The 25,446-nt window shown below is 38.1% G+C and overlaps 1 long non-coding RNA gene across 1 annotated transcript; it reads right to left on the bottom strand.

The window, feature by feature from the left end:
- On the bottom strand, positions 1-23,357 carry LOC112643809 (uncharacterized). The gene is made up of 4 exons (XR_003125912.3): positions 23,277-23,357; positions 17,413-17,534; positions 5,193-5,287; positions 1-453 (listed from the first exon to the last, which is right to left on the bottom strand). It is a non-coding gene; the product is annotated as an uncharacterized LOC112643809 (long non-coding RNA).
- Positions 23,358-25,446: the final 2,089 nt, after the last annotated feature.

Here is a 25,446-nt window from a genome sequence, read left to right as displayed (position 1 = left end):
GTGCCATTGGTATATATTCTTGGAAGAATTACCTTTTCAAACTCTTTGCACAATTTTTAAATTTTCTCATCTTTTTATTGTTAAATTGTAAGAGTTCTCTATATATTCTGGATACAAGTCCCTTATAAGATATATGATTTTCTCTGAATATTTTCTCCCATTCTGTAGTTTTTATACAAATTTTTTTGATGTTGTCCTCTGAAGCACAAAAGTTTATAAGTTCAATTTATCTATTTTTCTTCTTTTGCCACTTCTACTTTTGTTCATATTAAAAAGCCATTACCAGGGTGCCTGAGTGGCTCAGTCAGTTAAGCGTCTGACTCTTGATTTCAGCTCAGGTCATGATCTTAGGGTCATGGAATGAGGCCTGCATGGGGCTCGGTGCTGGATGAGGAGCCTTCTTAAGATTCTTTTTTTTTTTTTTTAAGGTATTTTTTCTGCCCCTCTCCACCACTAAAAAAAAAAAGAGAGAGAGAAAAAAGAAGAAAAAACCCATTACCTAATCCACGTAATGATCATTTACATCTATGTTTTCTTCTAAGAGTTTTAAAGTTTTAGCTTATGTTTAAGTCTGATGCACTTTTAAATTGTGGCAAAAAACATATAACATAAAATTTACTACTTTAACCATTTAAATCTATAGTGTAGTGTCATTAAGTACAGCAACATTGTTGTGTAGCTATCACCATCATCCACCCCCAGAATTCTTGTCATCTTACACAATCAAAACTCAATACCCATTAAACCATAACTCCTTAAATAAGTTTACCCCTCTCCCAGATCTTGGCAATCACTATTCTACTTTCTGTATGAATTTGCTTACTCTGGGCACTTCATATAAATGAAATCATATAACGTTTGTCCTTCTTATGACTGGTTTATCTCACTTAGCATAATGTTCTCAAGGCTCCTCCATGCTGTAACATGTGTCAGAATTTCCTTTTTAAGGCAGAATAATATTGTGTGTGTGTGTGTGTGTGTACCACATTTATCCATTCATCTGTTGATGGACACTTGAATTGCTTTCATCTTTTGGTTATCGTAAATATTGATGCTATTAACATGGATGAACAAATATATACTTTAGTGTCTGGTTTCAATTCTTTTGTTTGCTTATATGGTAATTTAATTAAATTTTTTGAGGAACACCATATTTTTTACATAGCAGCTGTTCCATTTTACATTTCCAACAGCAGGGCACAAGATTTCCAATTTCTCCACATCCCTGTCAACCCTTATTATTTTGTTTTTGTTTTATAGTAGCCATCCTACTGGGTACAAGGAGATATCTCACTGTGATTTTGACTTGCAAGCATCTTTTCATGTGCTAGTTGGCCATTTATGTATCTTCTTTGGAAAAATGTCCTTTACTCATTTTTTTTATTCAGGTTATTTGGTTTTCTTTGTTGAGTTACAGAAGTTCTTTATATATTCTAATATTAACCCCCTACTGGATGTAGGATTGCAATTATCTTCTCCCATTTTGTGGGTTACACTTTCATTTGATTGTGTTTCTGAGGCACGGAAGTTTTTCATTTTGATGTAGTCCAATTTATCTATTTTTTCTTTTTATTGACTAGCCTTGGTGTAAATCTGGTCCATTTTGAGTTACTATATTATTATGGTGTGAGATGAGGTTTCAAATTCATTTTTTTTTTCATGTGGCTATGTAATTGTCCGTTTCATTTGTTGAAAAAGATTGCTCTTTCCCCCATTGAATTTTCTTGGTGTCTTTGTAGAAAACCAGTTAACCATAAATGTAAAGATTTATTTCTGAACTTTAAATTCTATTCCATTTATTTATATACCAATCTTTATGTCAATACCATACTGTCTTGATTATAATGGTCTTTTTAAAAAAGATTTTATTTATTTATTCATGAGAGACACAGAGAGGTAGAGACACAGGCAGAGGGAGAAGTAGGCTCCCTGCAGGGAGCCTGATGCGGGACTCCATCCCAGGATCCCAGGATCCCAGATCATGACCTGAGCTAAAGGCAGGCGCTCAACCACTGAACCATCCAGGTGCCCCTATTATCATGGTCTTGTAATAAGTTTTGAAATGTGTGAGTCTGAGTTCTCCAACTTGATTCTCTTTCAAGACTGTTTGGCTATCCTGGGTTCTTTACATTTCCATAGGAATCTCACAAAATCTTGTCAACTGCTGAAAGAAAAGGTAGCTGAGATTTTGACAAGGATTGCATTGAATCTGTATTTCATCTTGCAGATTATTTTTATCTTAATAACTTTAAGTCTTCCAATATATGAATATGATATGTTCCCATTTATTTAGATTTTCTCTCATTTCTTTCAATGATATTTTATGGTTTTTAGTGAGTGAGTCTTAAATTTACTTTGGTAAATTTATTCCTAAATATTTTAATTTTTTTTGAAATTGTAAATGTAATCATTTTCTTAACTTTATTTTGCTCACTGCTACAGCAGAGAAATACAATTTATTTTTGTATATTGGTCCTATACCTTGCAACTCTGATGAAAAATTTGATAATAAATTCTAAAAGATTTTTGTGGATTCTTAGTATTTTCTACATAAAAGATGGCATCATCTGCAAATAGAGATGATATTAATTCTTCTTTTCAAGCTGGATATCTTCTATTTCTTTTCCTTGCCAAATTGCCATCTAGAATATCCAATACAGTGGTGAATATAAATGGCAAGTATGAAAATCCTTGTCTTGTTTGTGATATTAGGGGGAAAACATGAAGTTTTCACATTAAATGTGATGTTACCAGTGGGTTTTCATATATGGCCTTTATTAGGTTGAGGAAGCTCCATTCTATTCCTAGTTTGTTGGATGTTTTTACTGTGAAATGCTGTTGGATTTTGCCAGATTCTTTTTTCTGCATTTATTTAGATAATCATGTGTTTCTAGTCTTTTAATCTATTAATATTGTGTATTACATTGATTGCTTTTGTATGTTGAACCAACCTAACATTCCTAGAGTAAACCTCATTTGGTCTTGGTATATTATTCTTTTGATATATTTCTAAATTCAACTTCCTAGAATTTTATTGAGGTTTTGGTATATTTTATTGTTATATTGGTATATTATATTGTTATAATATAATATATTGTTATATTTGGTATATTAAATTGTTATAAGTAACAATCTCTTTACTTGTTACAGATCTATTCAGATTTTTTTCTTTTGTCAGTCAGTAGTTTTTGTCTTTTTAGTAATTCATCAGCTTCATCTAGGTTATATAATTTGTTGGCAAACAGTTGTTCATAGGATTACTTTGTAATCATTTTTATTTCTGTAAGGTTAGTAGTAATGTCTTCTCTTTCATTCCTGATTTTTAGAAACTTAAGTTTCCCCTCTCTCTTTCTATTTCTCCCATCACTTTAGCTAAACTTACATAAACTTGTTAATCTCTTCAAAGTAACAAACTTTTAGGGCACCTGGTTGGTTCAGTCATAGAACATTCAACTTGATGTTGGGGTCATGGGTTCAAGCCCCATGTTGGATGTAGAAATTGCTTAGAAATGAAAATAAAAAAGGACAAACATTATATGGTGTCGTTCATTTAGGGAATATAAAAATTAGTGAAAGGGAATAAAGGGAAAGAAGAGAAAATGAGTGAAAATATCAGTGGGGGTGACAAAACGTAAGAGACACCTAACTCTGGGAAATGAACAAGGGGTAGTGGAAGGGGAAGTGGGTGGGGGGTTGGGGTGACTGGGTGATGGGCACTGAGGGGGGGCACTTGGCGGGATGAGCACTGGGTGTTATGCTATATGTTGGCATATTGAACTCCAATAATAAATAAATAAATAAATAAATAAATAAATAAATAAACAAACAAACAAACAAATAAATAAATAAATGGAAAAACAAATCTTTAAAGAAAGAGAAAAAAAAAGTAAACAGCTTTTGGTTTCAAATATAGCCATTTATGGCTAAACATCCCTCTAAGCACTGCTTTAGCTACATCTCATGGGAGTTGGTGTGTTGTGTTTTCACTTGGTTTATCTAGAAATTCTTCCTAAATTTCCTTTTGATTTCATCTTTGACTCATTGATTACTTATAAGTATGTTGTTTAAGCTCCCAATGTTTGTGACTTTTCCATATTCTTTTCTGTTTCTGGCTTCTAATTTTATTCCATTGTGGTCAAAGAACTTACTTTGAATGATTTTAGTGCTTTTAAATTTATTGAGACTGTTTTATGGAATAACACATGTTATTCCATGTTCCATGTGCACTTGAGAAGAATGGGTATTCTGATATTTGAGGTGGGATGTTTTATAGATGTGTGTTAAGTCTAGTGGTTTATGTCGTAATCAAGTCCACTAATTCTTTGTTGACCTTCTGTCTAATTGTCCTATCATTGAAAAAGGAGTACTGAGGTATCCAACAATTGTTGAATTGAATGTATCTTTTTTCAGTTCTGTCCTTTTGGCATTATGTATTTTGGGACTCACTTGTTAGGTGCTGTGCTAATAATTATTATATCTTCTTGATGAGTTAAAGATACTTTTTTATTATTGATAATGGGATACATAAAATATGTAAATTCACACACAGATACATCACTATCTGTAGTTTTGACTAAAGCTTACACCTTACCAATACAAAAATTCTAATAATTTCTATTTCATGAGATTCCCATCACAAAGGGAAAAAATGTGGTGAATTTGCAATAGTCTGCACTACATTACCTTGCACAGTCTCCAGTGGAATAACTTTTTTCGATTAGGTAGTAATGAAAATTGAAAACTTGGCTTATAATTTTACATATCAGATAAGAGAAAGAGTTTTCTAAAAACTAGCTTCTACCTCAAAATAGTTAAGACCTCATTTCTCCTCTACTGAACATTCTTTGGGTATTGGGGTTATAGGACACTGTTGGAGAATTTTCTCTGCCAGCAGGCTATTTTGTTTGATATTTCCTCTGTTCCTGGTCCTTTGTGTCACAATACTGAGTGAGTTATCCCAGTAGGTAGAAGTAGTATTCCTAGACTTAGCTACACTCAAAAATGACTGCAAATCACATAACTGTAACTCACTAGACCATAGCTAACTACATCTTCAATTCTACTTCCTGTTTGGTTAATTTGTTAACCAAATTCCAAAAAAGATCACATCTATACCATAATGCCACCTACCCCCAACATGAAAGTAAGAGAGACCAAGGGAAGGTCAGAGTGGAAAAAGCTAGTAGTCTTACCTATTGTTGTTAAATTATCTTTCTTTTGATGATTTTACAGATAGAGATGACACATGTACACATTGCTAGGGTCTTCCAGGATCTTGGAAGGAGACCTGCACAAAAGCGAAGGGACCTGAAATTTAAGCTTATGTAGTTTGTTGTAAATCCACCTCTCGTCCCAACTCAAGAAGCTTTGTAATAACTGTCATTCACATATAAAAGCCATTCCATTGCTGAATGTTAGTGCTCTTCTTTTTTTGAAAAATTTAAAAAGATTTTATTTATTCATGAGAGACACACAGAGAGAGAGAGAGGCAGAGAAGCAGGCTCTCTGCCTGCAGAGCACGCAGAAAGCACGACATGGGACTCGATCCCAGGTCTCCAGGATCACAACCTGGACTGAAGCCGGAGCTAAACTTCTGAGCCACCCGGGCTGCCCTAGTGCTCTTCATCAAACCTGATCACCAAAAATTCTTTTCTCTTACACTCACATTTGGTTAACCATATTTACTGAGCACCTACTATATACTATTTTTCTGTACTCAGCCCTGGACATTCAATATTGTACAAGATATACATGTTGCTTCCACTCAATGAGCTTAGAGTCAAAGGCAATACCTATCCCTCTCTAGCTCGAACACTTCAGGTTTGCAAAGGCCTTCTTAGGCCTTGTCCCACTGTGACTAATTCTTTAGGCTACATTCAAGCTAAGCCTCATCTGGATCACCATACCACAGCCCAGCTCAGAGAACCAACGTGGCTTCCCATCACACTGGACTTTAAGGTCAGATTCCTTATCTTCAGTCACAAGGCTCCTATTGCATGCCTCTGAAAGATTCAATGGGTTCATTTCACTGTGTTCCCTATCCCATTACCCCCGTTCAACTCATGAGAACTTCCTTCTGCCATTTGCCCTTTCCATTCAGATATTCCTCTTTTGGATCTTCATTACCTCACTTGCAGAATTATCTCACTCTGTGCAGAATGCTCCTCACACTGGGCAACTATTTCCCTCAAAACTGCCCATAATATGTCCCAAATCCTCCCTGGATCAAATGAGATAGTTTATCTTCATCACTTACAATACACTTTGGGGATAAATTATGTTTTCACTTTCTACATAAAATCAAATTACTAACTATCATTTAGTCCTGAACAGAAGCATGATACTATACATTTAGTAATTTTTTTTAACATGTGGCTTTAGGTAATACTTTCAATGTTAGCATTCAGCTAAGAAATCATTCTCTTCTAACTGGAATTTTGGAGGAAAAAGACTTAGAAATGATTAAACCTGGTCATATTCATACACAACAGCAATCTTTATTATATGATTCAGAGCTAGAGTTCATTGAAGTGGTGTTTGGCTGGCTTTGTTAGGCTGTCTCCCTAAATTAGCTTTGCTTTCCAATACAGAAGTAGATATGTGAAATGGTCACCAGCCAAATGCAGAAGGACACACAATCTGGCTGCAAAATATGATGACCTATCTAGCAGAAAGATGAAACTTGACATAGACCTGGAGATGGATGGGCTCAAACTCTTCCCCCCTCCACCCAAGTGCCTAAGAATCTGGTAAGAAATGCATTTAGACCTTGAGGGGAAATGGTGAACTTGAAAATGTACTAGCTGAAAGGTGCAAAAGGCTCAACCCAACCTTTTTTGGAAAGGCAGTCTCTGTCTTTGAGGATTTGTAGACTAAATCTATTATCATTACTGCGGCCCTGCTAATGATAATCGAGGCTCACATAGACTGAGCCAAAATCAATTATACGCAAATCAAATATTCCAAGTGCATAAACAGTCTCTGTGAATCGATGAGACATGTGTGGCCCTGAGGATGAGGGGATAACAGGTGTATGGTCGTTGTTTTCTCAGGGCTGGTCACATGAAAGGAGAAAGCAATGATGCGTGCAGCTGTATTTATATCCTGTATTCAATCATGGAAAATGCAGCATTCAATTTCATTGTCCACCCATTGAAAGTAAGTCTGGAATAATTCTTTTAGGAATCTTACAAGTTATCTGGACACAGAATTTAGCCCTCCACTCTTCAGCTCTGTTGGCTTTTAAAATGTAATCCTGGTCAGTAAATAGAGTATTCTGAAATCTGTGAAGTGGAGATAGTTAAGACACATATATTTTGTGAGAGTCTCTTAGAAATAGTGGCACCATCCCATCTGAACAGGCACAATGCCTCTCTTAACAGATGGCTGGGAGAGAAGGCAGCCAAAAGACCATGTATGAACAACAAATGTGCTTGCTAAGGGCGGGAGTCCAAGTGGTGAATGTCGAAATTGTTTTCCATCCTAAGCTTGCAGGCCTGTGGCAAAGGGAGTGGGGAGTCAGTTGACTCTTGTACGTTAAAGTAAAATGACCAAACAGCTCCCATGACTATGGGGAAGGAGACCAGCAGACTTGGGAGTGGCAGAGGGCTTTGAACATGGAGTTACAAATGCTCATCGTTTCTATATGTGGAAGTCCCTCCTGCTATCTGTTAGCATTGTCTTTTATCTTATTTTCATATATATAAGCTAAAACATGACTGTGCCATGTACACAGGCGATTTGGCATCTCTAGAGATGAAAAATATTTCCACTAGAGGGATCGGGTACAAAGTTACAGTGTCCAAAAAGAGATTATTTATAGGCGAGGAGCTGTCTTGGATGGTTTGTACCCTTCTTGTTGCGCTCATAACTTTCTACCAAGTAAATGTGGGTATAACTAGTTTATTATCTTCTCTCTTGTTCAGGTGCTAGAAGAAACATCCTAAGTGTTGCCTGCACACGTCAAGACCTCTGGAGTAAAAAAGTGCAATTCATGTGAATTTTGAGGCTATGTTGTTGAATGATAATTTTCACATGAATGAGAGTTTTTCAATATAGTCTATGGCTGGAATGAACATTGTAATAGAAACACCACTTTATTGAAGTCCAGCGTCAACGGGCAAAGGATATGTAGGGTGTGTGTGTGTGTGTGTGTATGTGTGTGTGTGTATGAGGATGGGTGCTCTATGCAAATGACTATGTACATATATAAATAGGAGAAAGTGTTAATTGTGCTGAATTTAGCTAAGTTAATTCTTCAAACAACTATATTGATTGACTTATTTTCAGTATTCACCTGAAATGTTACCAAAATGTGACAAAAGACAGAGCAATGAGATAGATAACAGGTTCCATTGTAAAATGACATCCTTTAATTTTAGACTTCTGTTGTGAGCCTTCTGAGTTCTTAGAAGTGATCCTGCTTTTTTCCACTATTATATATTCACAATGAGTGAAGGTAAGAGGGAAGGTAGATCCATTTGGAGCCATCTGTGCAAGTCTGTAAATAAGCCTAGTACTGCTTCTCTAAGAGTAACCCTCCCAGCTGATACCCACACTCCTTCCAAGAACATTTAGGGAATAATCAGTTTCAATCTATTCTTTATCAGATTAAGTATACTCTCTATCATATTATTATTGGGCCCCTTTCATGTTACATGCAGTATGGAGATAAAGGCATTTTAAAAATATCATGTATTTTTAAGTGTTTTAAATAAATGAGAATCTTTACATAAAATAGGACTGGGTTATTAGCCCAAGAATTATCCCATCTGCTAAATCTAAATAATGAAGCAGATATTATTTATTGATAATCCTAAGACACTGATGCAGTTTTGTGAAATACTTTCACAGGAATTCTTTCCTGACCTTATTGCCGCATTTTGTACTTTGAGCTTCTAGGATTGAAAATCAATCACACTGACGACTCATGCTATTAAAAATATTGTAGGAGGGCACCTGGGCGGCTCAGTGGTTGTCTGCCTTTGGCTCAGGTCATGATCCCGGGATCCTGCGATCAAGTCCATGTCAGGTTCCCTGCAGCGAACCTACTTCTCCTTCTGCCAGTATCTCTGTCTCTCTCTGTGTGTCTCTCCTGAATAAAGAAATAAAAGCTTTAAAAAGAATTTAAAAATATATTGTATATAATTTACCCAGTCCAGAGATATTTTCCCTGATATTATCAAAACCTAAATGTTATTTATTATGGTAGCAATTTTGAGTTGCTTGTCTCTGGTTTAAAATAATGTTGCTTTAAAACAATGTAGTTTAAAATGGCCATTATCGAAATTCCTAACTGCTGTTCAGAATCTAGATGAGAAGTTTAAATTTTTAATTACTTTAAATTTTGTAGAACTACAAAATAGAGTTAAAGCTTACATAGTTCTGGAATAAGAATTGTGATTTTATAAAAGTAGAAGATTTCATTTAAAATGCTGGAAAAAAATCAATCGGTTTAATATAAGGAGACATCAATGACTATAGGCTGAGTTATTTAATTTTTGAGGCAGTGCTGCCCTCTACTGATAATATTAGAAAAAAACTTGCTTTATTTATTTGATTATAATTGTCATTACTCAACACCCAGTTAATTTAGGCTCAAGCACTCAATCCTGCTTGCACATTAGAATCACCTGGGAAGCTTTTAAAACAAATCCCATCCTCAACTCCTAAAAAATGCTCTTATTTATTCACGTGTGGCCTGGCATCAGGCTTTTTTGTAAGCTCCCCTGAGATTCAGATATGCCTCATACTAAGAAATGCTAGTTATGGCACAGAAATGAAGTATTCATAGAAAAAGTTATACTTCTGCCCAGCTTTTAACACATCCGTGAACACGAGTCTCTGTTACCTGCTCTGCTCTGTCATTTTCAGAGACGTAGTTTCTGGTCCCCAAATTTCCCTGATTCACCATCGGCCAGGTCAGCACTCATGCACAGCAGTATATACAAACACACAAGCAGAAACACATATGCATTCACAGTGGCGGAAGCCAGCTTATCCTTCTGTTTCCTCTGCACCTCCTCTTACTGCCAACTTCCAACTGAAACACAGCTTTAGTGCTATAACTTGGAAGGCTCTAAAATTGAGGCCAGTCCTGTTGGGAAGAAGAAGGAGCAAAAATAGGACGATGGTATTGAAATTGAAAACAGAAGGAGATGTGTGTATGTGTGTGTGTGTGTGTTGTCTGTGTGTGCACATCTGTGTGTGTGTGTCCATGTTGGTGTGTGCATTTCTGTGTCTGTGTGTGTGTTTGCGTTTCCTGACTTCTTCGCTGGAATGTAAGTCCAAGAAGAAAGGGATTTTTATCTGTTTTAGGACAATGCTTGGCATGCAGTTGTCACTTAACAGGCATTGTTTTATAGACAAACAAAGAAACGACTGAATGTGTGGCTGAGTATGTTTATGTGTGTGACAAGGTGAGAGAGTCTGATTATAAATAAATGTTCAGGGTTGTGCAAGAAAGAAGAGGTAAACACAAGCTGAAGGAAAGAAAACATCTATCCAACTGAAAGATTGAAAATATACCTCACTGTCTGAAAAAAAATGATAAAATTAAAAAAACCTAATTAATCTATAATTCATTTGTGGAAATCTGTGAATTATGTCAAAACCCAGTTATTCCAAGAGTAAACTTAGGGGTTATTTAAGAACACATGGCTAGGAATGAAACTAATTGGTCACCTCTGGAGGATTCTAGGGAGCTAACTCATTGTTTTTATAACTGGCATTAATAGAGAAATAATCACATTTATCTTGCTTTTTCTATCCAAACTCTATCACTGGGTAACCAAGCGCTAGTAGACTTCTACGGAACTATTCCAGTTAATAAATGAATAAGAAGTCATAGAATTAGAGTATATTATTTTTCTGCCCACAATGAATGAATGGTTTAGGCACTGAGCATCAACAGCTGGCGAAGGACAAAAGGAGTAATAAACAGAAATGAGACGCCTCTAGATGGAAGAACATGCCACTACCTATGAAGCAGTCTTACTAAAAAGAGCCTAAATCTGCCAACCTCTAGATCAAAATAGCTATATTTTTCCCAAAATGCAGTATTTTATTTTTACATAGTTACACAAGATACAGAAATACAGAGGAACAAAAGCACCTCCAAACCCATTAAACTATACCACAGAGATGCAATCAACAAAATCTTATCCTAATTGAAGGAAATTCTATAAGACAAAAACCTGGTTTCATAAATAATAAATTGCAAAAAAAAAGGAGAGTCAGTGGAGGAATCTATCCATTATAATATCTTTTAAAAATATATCAACTAAGCACAGTGTGTGCACCTTATTTGGAACTTGAGTCAAACAAACTGTACAAAAATTAATGACATTTATAGGCAATTGGGGTTTGAATACTTACTGGATACTTGTCATTAAAAAGTTATTAAGTCTTAGGTGTAATAATGATATAGTTATGCTTTAAAAATCCTCGCCTTTAAAAATAAATATTGACATATTTGTGGGTGAAATAATATGAATGAAATTTACTTGAAAATAGTACAACTGAAGGAAGCTAATGGGGGTGTAGACACTGGATTAGCCCTCTGTTGAAAACTATTGAAGTTGGATGGATATGGAAAGGATTACTATCTTTTAATTTTTGTGCAGTTCTGAAATTATCCATAATAATATTTTAAGAAGTTATCTTATGGAAAAATGTGCTTCCTCACGAGGATAGGAGAGACTGGGGAGGGATGTTCATCTCAAAACTATTTTAGAAATGGAGAACAAGGAAAGAAAGAAGGTAGAAAGATGGAAGAATTTTTAATAGATTATATCATGCCCATGGCAGGCTACTTATTCTTGCTGTTTTTCTCTGAAAGTCCATTTAAATAGTATAATATGCCCTTGAAGCCAGCGTGCCAAGAGCATTTTCATTTGCACTGAGGAAGAAAGCAGCACGCTTGGTGCTGGGGGGGGGGGGGGAGGTTGTGGGAAAGACAAAGAGGAGAGGAAGTTGTGCAAGTGTTGTTTCACTAGCAGGTGGAGAATATTCATTTGTGCTTTCCAGGAATATTTTCATATTGTTGCTATTTAGAAGGTGTTTCTACTTGGGGCCCTTATATTTTTCTTTCTGTGGAAAATTTTTGTCCTATCCTGTCACATGAACTGGCCTCAAGATGTAAGGAGGCCTCGCCCTCCCTGTCGCATCAAAATTCACCATTTTGTACTTCAGAGCGGGTGCTTGGTTCACAGAGGGCAGATTAAATGAGCTGGACTTTAGGAATCTGGTCATCTATTCTTGTGGATCCAGCAGAGGGAGCAGTAAGCATGGATTTGCAGACCCCTGGGGGACAATGAGGCTGCTTCAATGGGACAGACTGTAGTTAGACACTGTTCGTTTAAGCGCTGGTTTCCTACTTCACCTCTAGTTTGCAGACCCTGGAGCTGCGGGTTGGTGAGGGAGTAGCCACAAGCAGATTCTATTCAGTCCTTACCCCACAGACAGTCATATAAGATTCTCGTGCTGATGGGGAGTCAGGGGATGGACATCCAAGATCCCCTCTTTGTGCGTGATTTTAATTCTTCTGCAGAGCTAGAAACTTCTTTTAATTCTCTCCCTTTATTTAGTTCTCCAATACCCTTGTCTTCTTTCCTGTTTCCATGTCCTCAAAGCCTGGCCAACAGTGACGAGCTTATTTTGGTACTACCCACTTTAGGTGAAGGGCAGAGGGTCAGATAGGAAACATGCCCTGTCGCGTCCCACCACTTGCCCCTTGACATGCCCCCATGGTGAAGATTGGAGGCATAAGCCTTTCCCGGAGAGGCCTCGGACAAGTGGGGCAGCTGTATCTTCGTGTACTTTCAGTCAGCAAAGGTGAAGCCATGATGGGTGCTCCCTGTGCAGGGCTGTGGGGCCATCGGCTCCGGTGCACAGGCTGAGACACTTGGCACCTTCTCCACTCCCCGCCTTTGAAAATGAACCAAGCCACAGAAAGAAAGGCTTAAGGGGACCACGATAGCAGCTGATCCACTTTGGCCTCACTGTAACACTCTAAGAACACACCAGTCCAGCTCTGTCAAATCCTCATTCTATAAAAAGCAAGAGTGCCCGGCACCAGCTTAGCTGCTTTGGTGACAATGAATGTGGTTTAACTCCTGGGCATCAGCTGCCTCCTCCATTGACCACTCTGCCCACAGAATCCAGGCAGAGAAAACTCGAGACAACGTGTCCCATTAAGATCATGTTGTTGTTGCTGTTGTTTAGGGCACTGTAAGTTAGTCCTCATTGTGTCTCTTGTAGAAAGAACTTTCCCTCTTGTATCAGAAAATCTATATTCTAGATTAGTGCTGCCAGAACTTTCAGTATACGTAGGAATCACTGGGAGATCTTGTTGGACTGTGGTTTTGGAAGAGGACTCGAGATTCTGGAAGGGTCCAAACCTGGCTTCTCAGTGTGTGGTCCACAGACCAGCCCCACTGGCATCATCCAGAAGCGTGTTAGAAATGCAAAAGTGAAGCAGCACAATCATTTTTTTCCTCCCTTTGTTCAAAGATCTCTGATGCTGAGGTGCTACTGCTTCTGATAATGATAATAATAATAATATTAATAATAATTTTAAAGTTCCTCTCATTGGGTGCATATTGCATGGTAGCAACAATATACATATTCACTCTAATGAAAATAACATTGTCTTTATTTTACATATGAAAAAACTACAGAAACTAGAGCTAGCATGTCTGAGTGGCTGTCAGTTGAAACTCTGACTCTTGGTTTTGGCTCAGGTCATGTTCTCAGGTTAGAGGGATCCACCCCAAGTCGGGTGCTGTGGGCAGTGCAGAGTCTGCTTGAGCTTCTCTTTTTCCCTCTACCCCACCCCCCAATCATGTGCTCTCTCTCTCTCTCTCTCAAGCAAATAAATAAATATTTCAAACAAACAAACAACTAGAGCTCTAGGAGCATATGTAATTTCTCCAAAGTCATATGGCTGGTAAATGCCCCGATCCAAGACTGCCAGTGCCGAAGCTAGAGCTGTCTTTGTCACTCCATGTTGCAATAACTAAGATCTTTCATCCCACCACTGACCCCCTATAAGGTTCCCTGACTGCTTGCTTCCCCACCCCCACCCATTGCTTGATCTTCCCACTAGTTTTTTCCCATTATACTCGCTTTGTCTGAAGTATCTGCACGTGACCCTGTACAACACAGTTGTTTAAAAGCAGTCATTCATTCTTAGGGCATCCTCTGTACTTGGCTCAATTGGGAGAGATCACTGTGTGCCCTTGAGCAGTTGACCAACTGTCTAATCTTAATTTTAGAGTAAACAAATTTCTTTTCTCTAATGTTTTACTAAGGGCTTTAATGTTTTTTTTCTTCACATTCTGAGCAATTCCCTTTATTTGTAGTCTCCTTTTATGTGCAAATTCTCATGTTGCAATATTTGATTCAAGACAACTTTCCTGTAATCCATTTGCTGAGGAGGTATTTTCATTTTCTTGTAAAAATTGAAAATCGTCCGACTGAAGATTTACAGATTCTTATGGGCTAGCTGCAAAACTTTTCCCTAGTCTTTCCCCAAATGCCTACATATATTCACCTGATAAATACTTTTTGAGCACCCGCTCTATGCCAGACATAGTGCTAAGGCTAGAGAATATAGTTTTAGTAAAATATACATGGTCTGTGTTTCCATGGAACTTCATTCAATTATGATCTCCTGGTAGGTTGGCTTCTATTCTTGTGAGTCTTTCTGTACAACAGCAAAATTAAAATCTCAAGTGTAAAGCCTGAAAAAAAGACCCAGGACGTTTTAAGTTTTGTGTGGAGTGTGGAGTAGTAACAAGAATCGATTGGGAATTTGCACACCTGACGTCTCTATTTTCTTCTCTTCCTCTCCTCCTTTTCTCTTCCTTCCTTCCTTTCTTTCTCTATATTCCTCTCCTTCTTCTGCCCTTCCCTCACCCCTCCTCTTTTTCTCATTAACTATGTGCCCAACATTGTGGATACAGCAGGAATCAGGCCTAAAAGATCCTTGTCCTCACAAAGCTCCGAGCCCAGTGGAGAAGGCAGACAGGGTTCATTTCAATTGCCCTGAGCTGGATGAAAGAGAAGCATAGGATGCTAGAGGCACAGGTCTTAAGCAGACCTGACTTAGTTTGGGTTTTACCTATAGAAAAGATAGGTTCTGATTAAGCTGCCAGAAAATTGTATGACAGGTCATTCAATTTCTCTAAGGCCTTGTTTATCTATTTGTTTTTAATTGTAAACATTGTGTGGGTGTGTGAGATGAAGTTGAATTTAACAGTCCTTTTAACCCTTAAGTTCCAATAGTCTATACAAAAGCTTTACCACAAAATAGATATATTGTTTATTATACAGAAAAATCACAGTGTCTTTCTTTCATATATAAAAATTCAATGTACAACATTATAAAGAGAAATATGCCTGTTTGTAGTTTAAAACTCTTCAGAATTGAGTGAAGATACAAGACACATGACACAAGATAATCTCCTCCTTCAAATTCAGAAATTTTACTTTTTTTATTTTTAGAGAGAGAGAGCAGGGGGAAAGGCAGAGGAGAAGGGAGAGAGAACCTCAAACAGACTCCCCACTGAGCACGGAGCCCAACTTGAGGCTCAATCTCATGACCCTGAGATCATGGCCTGAGATGAAACCAAGAGTCAGAGGCTCAACTGACTGAGCCACCCAGGCACCCCCAGAAATGTTTTGATACCACATTTCACTAAGAAGTGCCACTTTCCCTCCTTCAATTATGTGACTGGAATATAATCACCTGTCTGGTGAATGATAGCAGCCAAATAAAGCAGTAGAGTTGCATTTCTGAAACTTGAATTACAAATAAAAATTGTTTTTAAAGACTCCCTTCCCAGTGTTAACTTAAATGGATTTTGTATATAATAACGTTATGCATGTAAAGCCAGAAAACTAGATATAAATCTTAATAAACAAAATTAAATTTCAAATCATATATAAACAAAACTATAAAACCAACACTATTTATAGTAATATTTAATTTAATATGACAGGTGGTTTTGTTTTGCTGAAACCTAGGGTCTACCTGAAACCTGAAATGATGCTGACGGCTGGGTATGTGTTCTTGCTGTGGGTGTGCTGGCACAGCTGAGCGACATCCAAACACTCCATTTCCCACATTTTGTGGATTTTGATCTACTATGATACTGTCATTCATACTGCATGCACATCCTTTGGCCTTCACTTGGCATGAATCACTTAGGTCTGCTTTTATGCTTTTCTCATTAAGACACAAACCATGAAATCATATGCATAAACTTAGCTGTAAGCACTAAAATCCAATGACAATTAGATTAGACAATCTTGATTAGAAAGTGAACATCCAGGGGTGCCCAGGTGGCTCAGTGGTTGAGCATCTGCCTTTGGCTCAGGGTGTGATCCAAGTCCCAGGATCAAGTCCCACATCGGGCTCCCTGCATGGAGCCTGCTTCTCCCTCTGCCTATGTCTCTGCCTCTCTCTGTGTGTCTCTCATGAATAAATAAATAAAATCTTAAAAAAAAAAGAAAGTGAACATCCAGACGACTGAGGTACATATACATATATGTATAATAATATTATGATTTATAACATATATAATTATGTTTATAGATATATGATTTATGGATGGTATATAGATGTATATATAAACATATGATTTTATATATATAAATGTAACTATTATGTATTCTATATGTATAGGTCACATATGTATAATTTATAATATGTATATGTAATTATGTCTATATGTGTATACTGTATGTGTTTATAATTCTATTGCATGTGTAAGTATGAATGTAGAAATATATGTAAATTTTATATTTATACATTTGTATAAAATAGCCTACTGATATTTGAAACCATATCTGAGATTGCCAGTGTGAGTAGAAAGCACTGGAAGATATTGGTGAGTGATTCATAAAAACGAATCTGAAGAGCGAGATCAAATTTACAAATTTTGTTTTTGAAGAAATTAGCAAAATAAGGACCATGAAGGCAGATTTCTGTTGAAATGATTTGCTCTACTTTCTGGGCAGGGAAGGCCTTTTATTCTGAAATCATTGGCTTCCTAACTTTTTTGGCAATGACCTGTCCTTTCAGTTGTAAGATGGGAGCACAGTGCAGTTTTATACAGAAACATCACTGCTTTAAAGAGTTTTAAGCCCACTCTGAGTAGCTCCAGATCAGCCTGACAATTCGATCTCATCTTGGTGAAGTTAAGTAACCTGGAAAACTCTTAGGCTTTGCACCAAATCTAGCATTGATCCCTAGCATGCTGCTGCCAAGTCTAAATTCCTTCCTCTCTCTGGGTCTCTATTCCTTAGGGGTAAAGTGGAAGCTCTCCTAACAACCTCATTGGATCGTAGTGGGATTCAGGGAGAGGACATATGGTATTAACCTCTCTACATGAAGCAGCAACTCACAGAGTTCGGGTGGCCCTCCCCTCCACCATTGGTCAGCCTTTGCAGGAGAAATGTCACTGAGACAAAGTTTTAATTCAGAATTCTTGTACTTCAATCTTGAGATGGGATCAACCAACGGGTACCTGTATAAACAAAAGGATATTTTCACATTCTTTCAGGTATTCCCCATAGAATCTCAAAGTGTTTGCAGGTCTGTTTTCTCAGGAAGGAAGCAGGTTTCACAACCACTCTGTGGGCTGTAATTCCTTCAAGACCAATTATGTAGTGAAAAAGCCGTGAGAGCACTGAGGTCCCCACCTCGGAGAGTACTGCCCCCGCGGAGAAGTACTCCGGTCAGGACTTCCATTACACATCATCTCTGGTCTTGGATTCAGCGAAGTCCAAGCCAGCAGTAAGAACCTGAGCTCCAGATTTTGGAGGTGAATGCCTCCCAGTGACTCTGATCCTCTGTCCCACCTCAGTTTCCTTCCTTGGGACACAGGCCTGTGACACACCCCCCCCCCCATATGATGACTTTCTCCCTCTAGAGACCATGACAATTTTTTCTTCCTTAGCAGTTGAAACTACTGTTCCTATCAATGCTGTCAGAATTTCCTAACCATATGGAGACATTATTCTTAGCCAGACGGCCTCAGCCCAACTTATTTGAGGTTTCTGAGAGAAGGTATGTCCCCTGACTTCTTCTGAGACAGCCTTCGACTCCAAGTCTGACTTTTTAGTTACTTTTATCAGTGTCATCTCTGGTTTATGTTTCAAGAACAATCCAGAGTTCCTAAACGACAGATGGTGGTGACAATGTTGAGAAAGGGGAACCCTCTTACACTGTTGGTGAGAATGCACGCTGGCACAGCCACTCTGGAAAACAGTGTGGAGCTTCCTCAAGAAGTTAAATGTAGCTATCTTAAGACCCAGGAATTGCGCTACCAGGTATTTGCCCCAATGATACAAATGTAGTGCTCTGAAGGGGCACCTGCACCACCATGTTTCTAGCAGCAATGTCCACAATAGTCAAACTATGGAAAGAGTGCAGGTGTCCATCGGCAGATAATGGATAAAGAAGATGTGGTATACATATACATGGGAATATTACTCAGTCATCAAAAAATGAAATCTTACCATTATAAATCTTAGCTTATGTTAAGCAAAATAAGTTCATCAAAGAAAGATAATATCATATGATCTCACTCATATGTAGAATTTAAGAAACAAAACAGAGGATCATAGGAGGAGGGAGGAAAATAAATAAAACAAGATGAAATCAGAGAGGGAGACAACTCTAAGAGATTCTTAATCATAGGAAACAAAGAAGGTTGCTGGAGGGGATGGGGGTGGGAGCACGGGGTTCCTGGGTGATGGACATTAAGGAGGGCACGTGATGTAATGAGCACTGAGTATTACATAAAACTGATGAGTCACTGACTTCTACCTCTGAAACCAATAATACATTATGTTAACTAATTGAAATTAAATTTTAAAATGAAAACAAAACAAAACAAAAGCAAAAAAGAAAAAAGAACAATCCTGAGTTCCTGCTCTCAGCTCAATTCAGCTTGTGGGTTCTAACTATGTTCTCTAGGCTGGGACGAGGTTTTCCTGTTGACACCATGGCCCCAATTCTGTTGCACAGGTAGTTTGGGGCATTGGACAGAACACCCAGTGGGAAGCCCTGAGTCCAAGGCTGTAGCCCAGTTCTTCCACTTGCCGGCCTGATGATCCTGACAAAGGGACCTTCTTAGGCCCTTTTCTCATCTGTCAAATGATGTACCTCAGCACATGTAAAAATCATCCCAAGGATTGGTAAAAATTGCAGATTTGCTGGATCCAGATCTCTGTGTTTTTAAATAAGCACAAAAAAATCTAGTAAAAATTGGTCATTGAACATCACTTTGACAAATCCTGGATCTATAATATTACATTATATTGAATATATTGTATATTATATTGAATATACATATATTATGTTGAATCTCACCTTCTGGCCCAACTTCAAATACTGTCATGTTCCCCATCCAAATACCCATTGCCTCCCCTCCCCATGCCTGCACCCTGCCCTTCCTTCCTCCTATGGACAATCTTACCAGCTGCTTTCTGAAATGTTGATTACCCTTTTCAGTTCTGATGATTTTCTTAGTTGATCTAGGTCAAGAATTATATTAAGAAGATCAGCTGGTAGTACTAATTTACAGGTGTGATGACTACTCCACAGTACACAGCACTTGACAGAGTAGATTTTCAACTTATTTTTATAAAACAAATTATCAGTTTAATGCATTAAACCATGATGAGAGGGCGAGTTGATTTTAAAAAAGAAGGATGCATTTTAGTTAATGTTGATTTCTATCTAGAGACATTTTGGACATTAAAATTAAATAAACATCCTCCGACATAGGTGAGTGAGATAATTTGAAGTCGGGGATTCTCTCTGGGTCCCTACCAAGAAGTAGGGAGTCAGAGCGCCTGAGTCTCCCCAGGGTACCTGGAACATTTTTCACAGGTTTTTCTGCACAGCCACTTCCACTTCCCCACTTGTTGGATCGCAGAAGTGTTCACACAATTTTTTTTTGGTACAAGTTCCTCTGTTCTTGCAACACACCTAGCCCTTGTCTTGATTGCTATTCTCCCCAAACCCCATCATAAATTTCAGGCTCAGAATCCCTTAGTAGCTCTTGATTTTGATTGTTCTTGTGATGAAGTCTGAGCTCCTCCATGTGGTACATAAGACACTTCAACATCTAGCTTCTGCCCACCTCTCTGGCCTCTGTCTTATCCCACACACACCCTTCCCACATATAATGACATCCCCATATTCCAGCTATTTGGAGTGACTGGCCAGAATTTTGTGCTTCCCAAACTGGTTTTTTCCCCTCCCCTTCCCTGCCCTTGCCAGCCATGCCCTCCTCACTTGGTCTAATGAACTCCCAATTAATCTAAAAGACTTAGGTTAGGCACCTCCTCCACAGTAGGCAGAATCCTGTTTCCTCAAAGATGTTCATGCCCTAAGCCCTGGTACCTGTGAATGTGTTACTTGCCAAGAGTGACTTTGCAGATATAATTTACATTACAGACTGTAAAATAGGGTCATTAACCAGCATTATTAAGGGGGCCCACTGTAATCACAAAGACTCTTAAAAGCAGGTAACTTTCCTGACTAGAAGCAGAAGAGAGATGCAGCACGGGGGGAGTTGCTGAGATTCCAAGCATGAGAAAGACTTGAGTCGCTGATACTGCAGTCAGAGTACAGGAAAGCCCAAGAAGAAATGGAAGAACTGTATGGAAACAAAGAGCAGATCCAGATTGACAGCCAAGAAAAAAGGGCAGGCTTCAGTCTGATAACCACAAGAAACTGAATTTGGCCAACAATCTGATTGAATTTAAAAACGATTTATCCCCAAGACTTCCACAAAGGAACACTGCCCTGCTGACTTGTTGATTTTGGCCTGTGAGAATCTAAGCTGAAAACCAGCTGAGTCCAGGGGACTTATGAGCTACAGAACTGAGAGATCATAAATGAATGTGGCTTTAAGATGTTAAATTTGAGGTAATCTGCGATGGCAGCAATAAAAACATAGTAAGTCCTCTTCCAGAAAGACTTTCCCTAAATCTCCTATAGCTACCCCAAGTTTTTGTTACATGTCTCACCTAGATTTCTGTGGTTTCCTTGTGTTTCTCATCAAGAACTTAGCCCACTCTGCTATATTTTTCTGTTTACTTGATTGTCTCTTCCACTACATTTTTGAATGGTCAGAAAGCAGGAGCCATGTTTTTCAGATTTATATCATTAGCATATATACAATGCCTGCCCAATGATTGTTTGCTAAATGAATTTAAAAAGTAGATGTTCAATTCATTCAACAGATATTTCTTGAACACCTACCATGGGTCAGGAATTTTTCTAAATGCCAGAGTTATAAGAACAAACAAGAAAAAAATCATAGAGGAATTAGAAGAAGCAAACAATAAATGTGAAAATGAAGAAATAATTCCTGACAGTGATCATTTCTAATCAGAACATAAAATAAAATAATGGGATAGAGTTATAGGGTGGGAGACAGGCTACCTTAACTAGAACGATCAGGGAAGGTGTCTCTGAGGAGACATTGTGCTGAGGCATGAGTGACAAGGAAGCAACATGTGATGATCTGAAGGAAGGAGTTTCCTAGGCAGCTAATAATGAGTACAGCCTGTGAGGGCAAAGTCTTTCTGAAAGAAAGCACAGAAGATGAGCCAAGAGACTTAGATGGAGTCCAGAGCCTTGTAAACCATGAGGAAAAGGTTTTAGACTATATTATCATCCAATGGGAAGCCTTTGGAGGAGTTTAATTTACATGATCAGACTTCTGATTTTAATAGTCTGTTTGTCTGAATATTTAATAGTCTGAATATTTGACTGGTGTCAAATAGTGTTTGACACCAGTATGAAAAGCATGGGGGTGAGGAGAAGGGTTGGAGCTAGAGATCACTCTGTCCAAGCGAGAGCTGGAGGAAGCTTGGGCTAGCATTGTAGCCATGAGGATGGAGAGAATGGGTGAGACAGGAAGTATGTTTTGTAGGTAGAGGACTAGCCTTGCTGATGGATTAAATGAGGATATGAAGATTGAGAGGTATAAAAGATGACCTCCAAATTTTTTGGCCTAATCAACCAGGGATTGGAGTAGGGACTGAGGGACTAACCAGATTTGGGAAGGAATGTAAGAAAATCAAGAATTTCTCACTGGACATGTTTGAGAATGGCAATTGGTCATCCTAGTAGAAATCTCAAAGACAAATGGATATATTCGTCCAGAATTCATTGGTCAGAATTCACTTTAAGCTGGAGATATAAACATGGGATTAATGTCATATCAATGGTGTTTAAAGCCACGAGAAAAAAAAAGCCATGAGACAGGATGATATCATCTAGGCAGTGTTAGCAGAGAGGATAGGAGTTAAGGACTGAGGTCTGGGATGTTCTAGCATTTAGAGTAGAGGAAGGGGAGAAATGTAGAAGTAAGACGGAGAAATAGCAAAATGGAAGGGAAAGAAGAGTGTGGTGTCCCAAAAACCTACAGGAAAAAGTGTTTCACAAAGGAAAGTGTTCAGGTGTATCATATACTGTATTGTCAGGAAGTCCTAAATTTGAAAAAATTAAAAAACTATCACAGAATTTGGCAAGAGATCGAAAATTATCTTTTAATTTTATTGTAATAATATTCTGATTCAGGTCTCTTCACTAGTCCCATTCAATTAATTCAAGAAATTTGAGTTTTTTTTAAATACTGTGCTAGGTGGTATGGGGGATGAAAAAGTGACCAAAACAGAACTCTTTTCCACAAAGAACTTACAGATTAATTGAAGATACAGACTTAACAGTGTGATATAAAACATGATGATATAAAACATGAAGATACAGAAGCTAACAGTGTGATATAAAACATGATAATTAAGCAATATAATTCTGAAAGAGAGGAGCAGAGGGAATTGGGAAGTCTCTAGGGAGAAAAAAACATTTCAATTGAGTCTGACTTACTAGTAGTAGTTCAGCCAGCTGAAAGAAAGGAAAGGGTTTTTGTCATTGTTTTACTGTTTGTTTTGTGGTTTCTAATCAACAACATAGAGATAATGGCAGAAAAGTTTCTAAGCTAGAGTCATAGCATTGGGAACTGGAAGAAGGAAGAACGTGAGAGATGGTGCCATCAGTGTTGTTTATATACATGTGTTAATGGAGGATTATCATAATTTCCCCATTTTACAAAAAAAAAAAAAAAGGAAATTAAAGCACAAATTATCCAAGAAAAACGGACTGAAAATGAACACAGTAACTAGTATGCATTGTCAAAGAATCTCAAAGACTTAAACATCACCCCAACACACACTACAATACACACTGAGGATGGAAGGTAGATGGCCTCTGATAAGATTGCCAGTTGCCAACTCAACTCATCCAACTACATCAATGGAGGTCCCAGACAAACCTGTGTGATGTGACATTGAGACCAATGTTCAATCATCAAGTTCTAGAATGTCTGATGGATAATACTGAGGACCTACACAAGGGGTAGGTAAAAGACATTTTTTTTTTAGAGTTGAGAAGAATGATTTCAAGGAGCATGACATATCTCTGGTATGTGGAATTACAGAAGTAGTTGCACAAGATTATTTAGCATGGGTTAGGATGGCCCAAGATGATCTCTTTTAAACCTCATGTGCATCATTGACCATTTATCCCATAAACTTGGAAAGACTGAGACCTTGAATCTCAAACAGCCAGGCTGGGAGCAGAGGCACTTACTTAATAAAGGAGGTAGAAAATGAACATCTGATCTCTTATGTCCCTGAAGGCACCTCTGCAAATGGTAAATATCTTCTTAGGTTCAGCCTCACAGGGAGGAAGAACACTTTTGTAGCTGGTAGACCTTATTTTATAGACTAGGGATGAGTAGTCTTAAGTCAGGCAAGTCAATGGTTCCTTTCAGTAGAGAACTTTTAATGCCATTATTTGGACTCTGTAAAGCTAATGAGTCTTCAAAACAAACACTTGTTCACATGCCTTTTCCAAATAAGAACTATCAGTTTAGGCTTAACATTCAGGAATGATGGAGGCTTTTTCTTTTTCCTTGAGATTCTATTTTATTTAGCTCCATGATAAATCTGACATTGCACTTGAAAATAACCCATAGAAGTGATAGAGGAAGGAGCTGAAATTCTCCTACCTGAATAACATGATTATACAATGCTATCTCCTTCACCTCCAGGTGCTGTTTTAAAGACTTCCTCTTGTACAGACGGTAACACAGCCAGCTTGAGATGCTAAGTGATATTTAACCCTTGGCATTTTCTTATTGGCATTTGATTTTTGTGATAAGTAGGTCTTTTTTCTCTCAATGAGAACTGATTGACACTTATGTTCCCCCTAATGCAGTAGTAAAAGATTTAATAGAAGTGCAACATGGTTGCTACAGTATATTTTCAGGCACTAAAGTTCGAGCAGAATGGAATAAGGGCCAGGTGGCGGTATCTACAAACTGTGCTAATAGCTCCATCAACAGATGTTTAATGTACTTAGAGTTATTCTCCACATCCTACTGTTGCTAATACATTTCCTCCCATACCTCCTCTCAACACAAAAATTTTGAGAGGAAAGGAAACATTAATAACCCCAAAGTGTTTAATTTTAAAGGATATTTAGATCTTAATACTGATCATAAGGTGACCTATTTGACCACTGGATGGCTTATTGCAGGCTCCAATAATTTTGTTGCCATCATTAGTAAAAGTTGTTAACCAAAGGAAGGCTTAAAAATGTATAATATTCTCCTATATTTACCCTTGGATTGCATACTGCTTTAAAGTTATTTTTCAATGGATCAAAAATACAGAAGGGCTATAGAGTGATATTTTAGCCTTGGGTGCAGATGAAGCCAACTAGCTACCTCATCAAGTATGAGAAGGGTGCTGGCCTGCCAGGGAGAGCCCCTGCTTTCTCCAGAGTTTTCAGTTCTATGGTCAGTCCATCAAGTCAGGCAACCAAGATGGAGTAGACAATTTTAGAGAGTGGCAAGTCAATTATCAGGGCATGCATCTATTTTTTTTACTACAGTGGGAAAAAAAGAATGGAGAGGTGACTCCCACCTGGCGCAGCACCATCTGTAAATACCTTAGGAGGTTTATTTATAGGATTATCCAGGCTCCACGTTGCCAGATAGAGAACAGGGCCCTGGGGAGGTGCTGAGCTAAAGGACAGAGGAAGCGCTGTGAGAGAGTTTGGGAGCATGTGGCGATGGACTTCTCAAAGCTTCTTTGAGCAATTCAAAGGGAACATGGCAAGGGAGGGAGTGGACAAATGTGGGCCAGCCCATAGAAGAGTCCTCTACCCAGGCAGCTACATGGATAGGTCCTTGTCATGTACCCCATCCTTGTTCTTCTGCATTTCTTTTCCTCACCTGATCAGATTGTCAGCTTTTTCCATTTTTAGTATTTCTATATGGTGGAAGAGGCCTCCAAATATGCTTCAGGCTCAGGAAATCATGATGCAGCAGTGCTTGAGCATTCATTCCC

This window comes from Canis lupus, chromosome 1 (assembly GCF_003254725.2).
Source record: "Canis lupus dingo isolate Sandy chromosome 1, ASM325472v2, whole genome shotgun sequence".
In the NCBI taxonomy this organism is placed as follows: Eukaryota; Metazoa; Chordata; class Mammalia; order Carnivora; family Canidae; genus Canis; species Canis lupus.
Note: the sequence above shows the minus strand (reverse complement) of the source record. Positions and strands in the feature narration are given on the sequence as shown.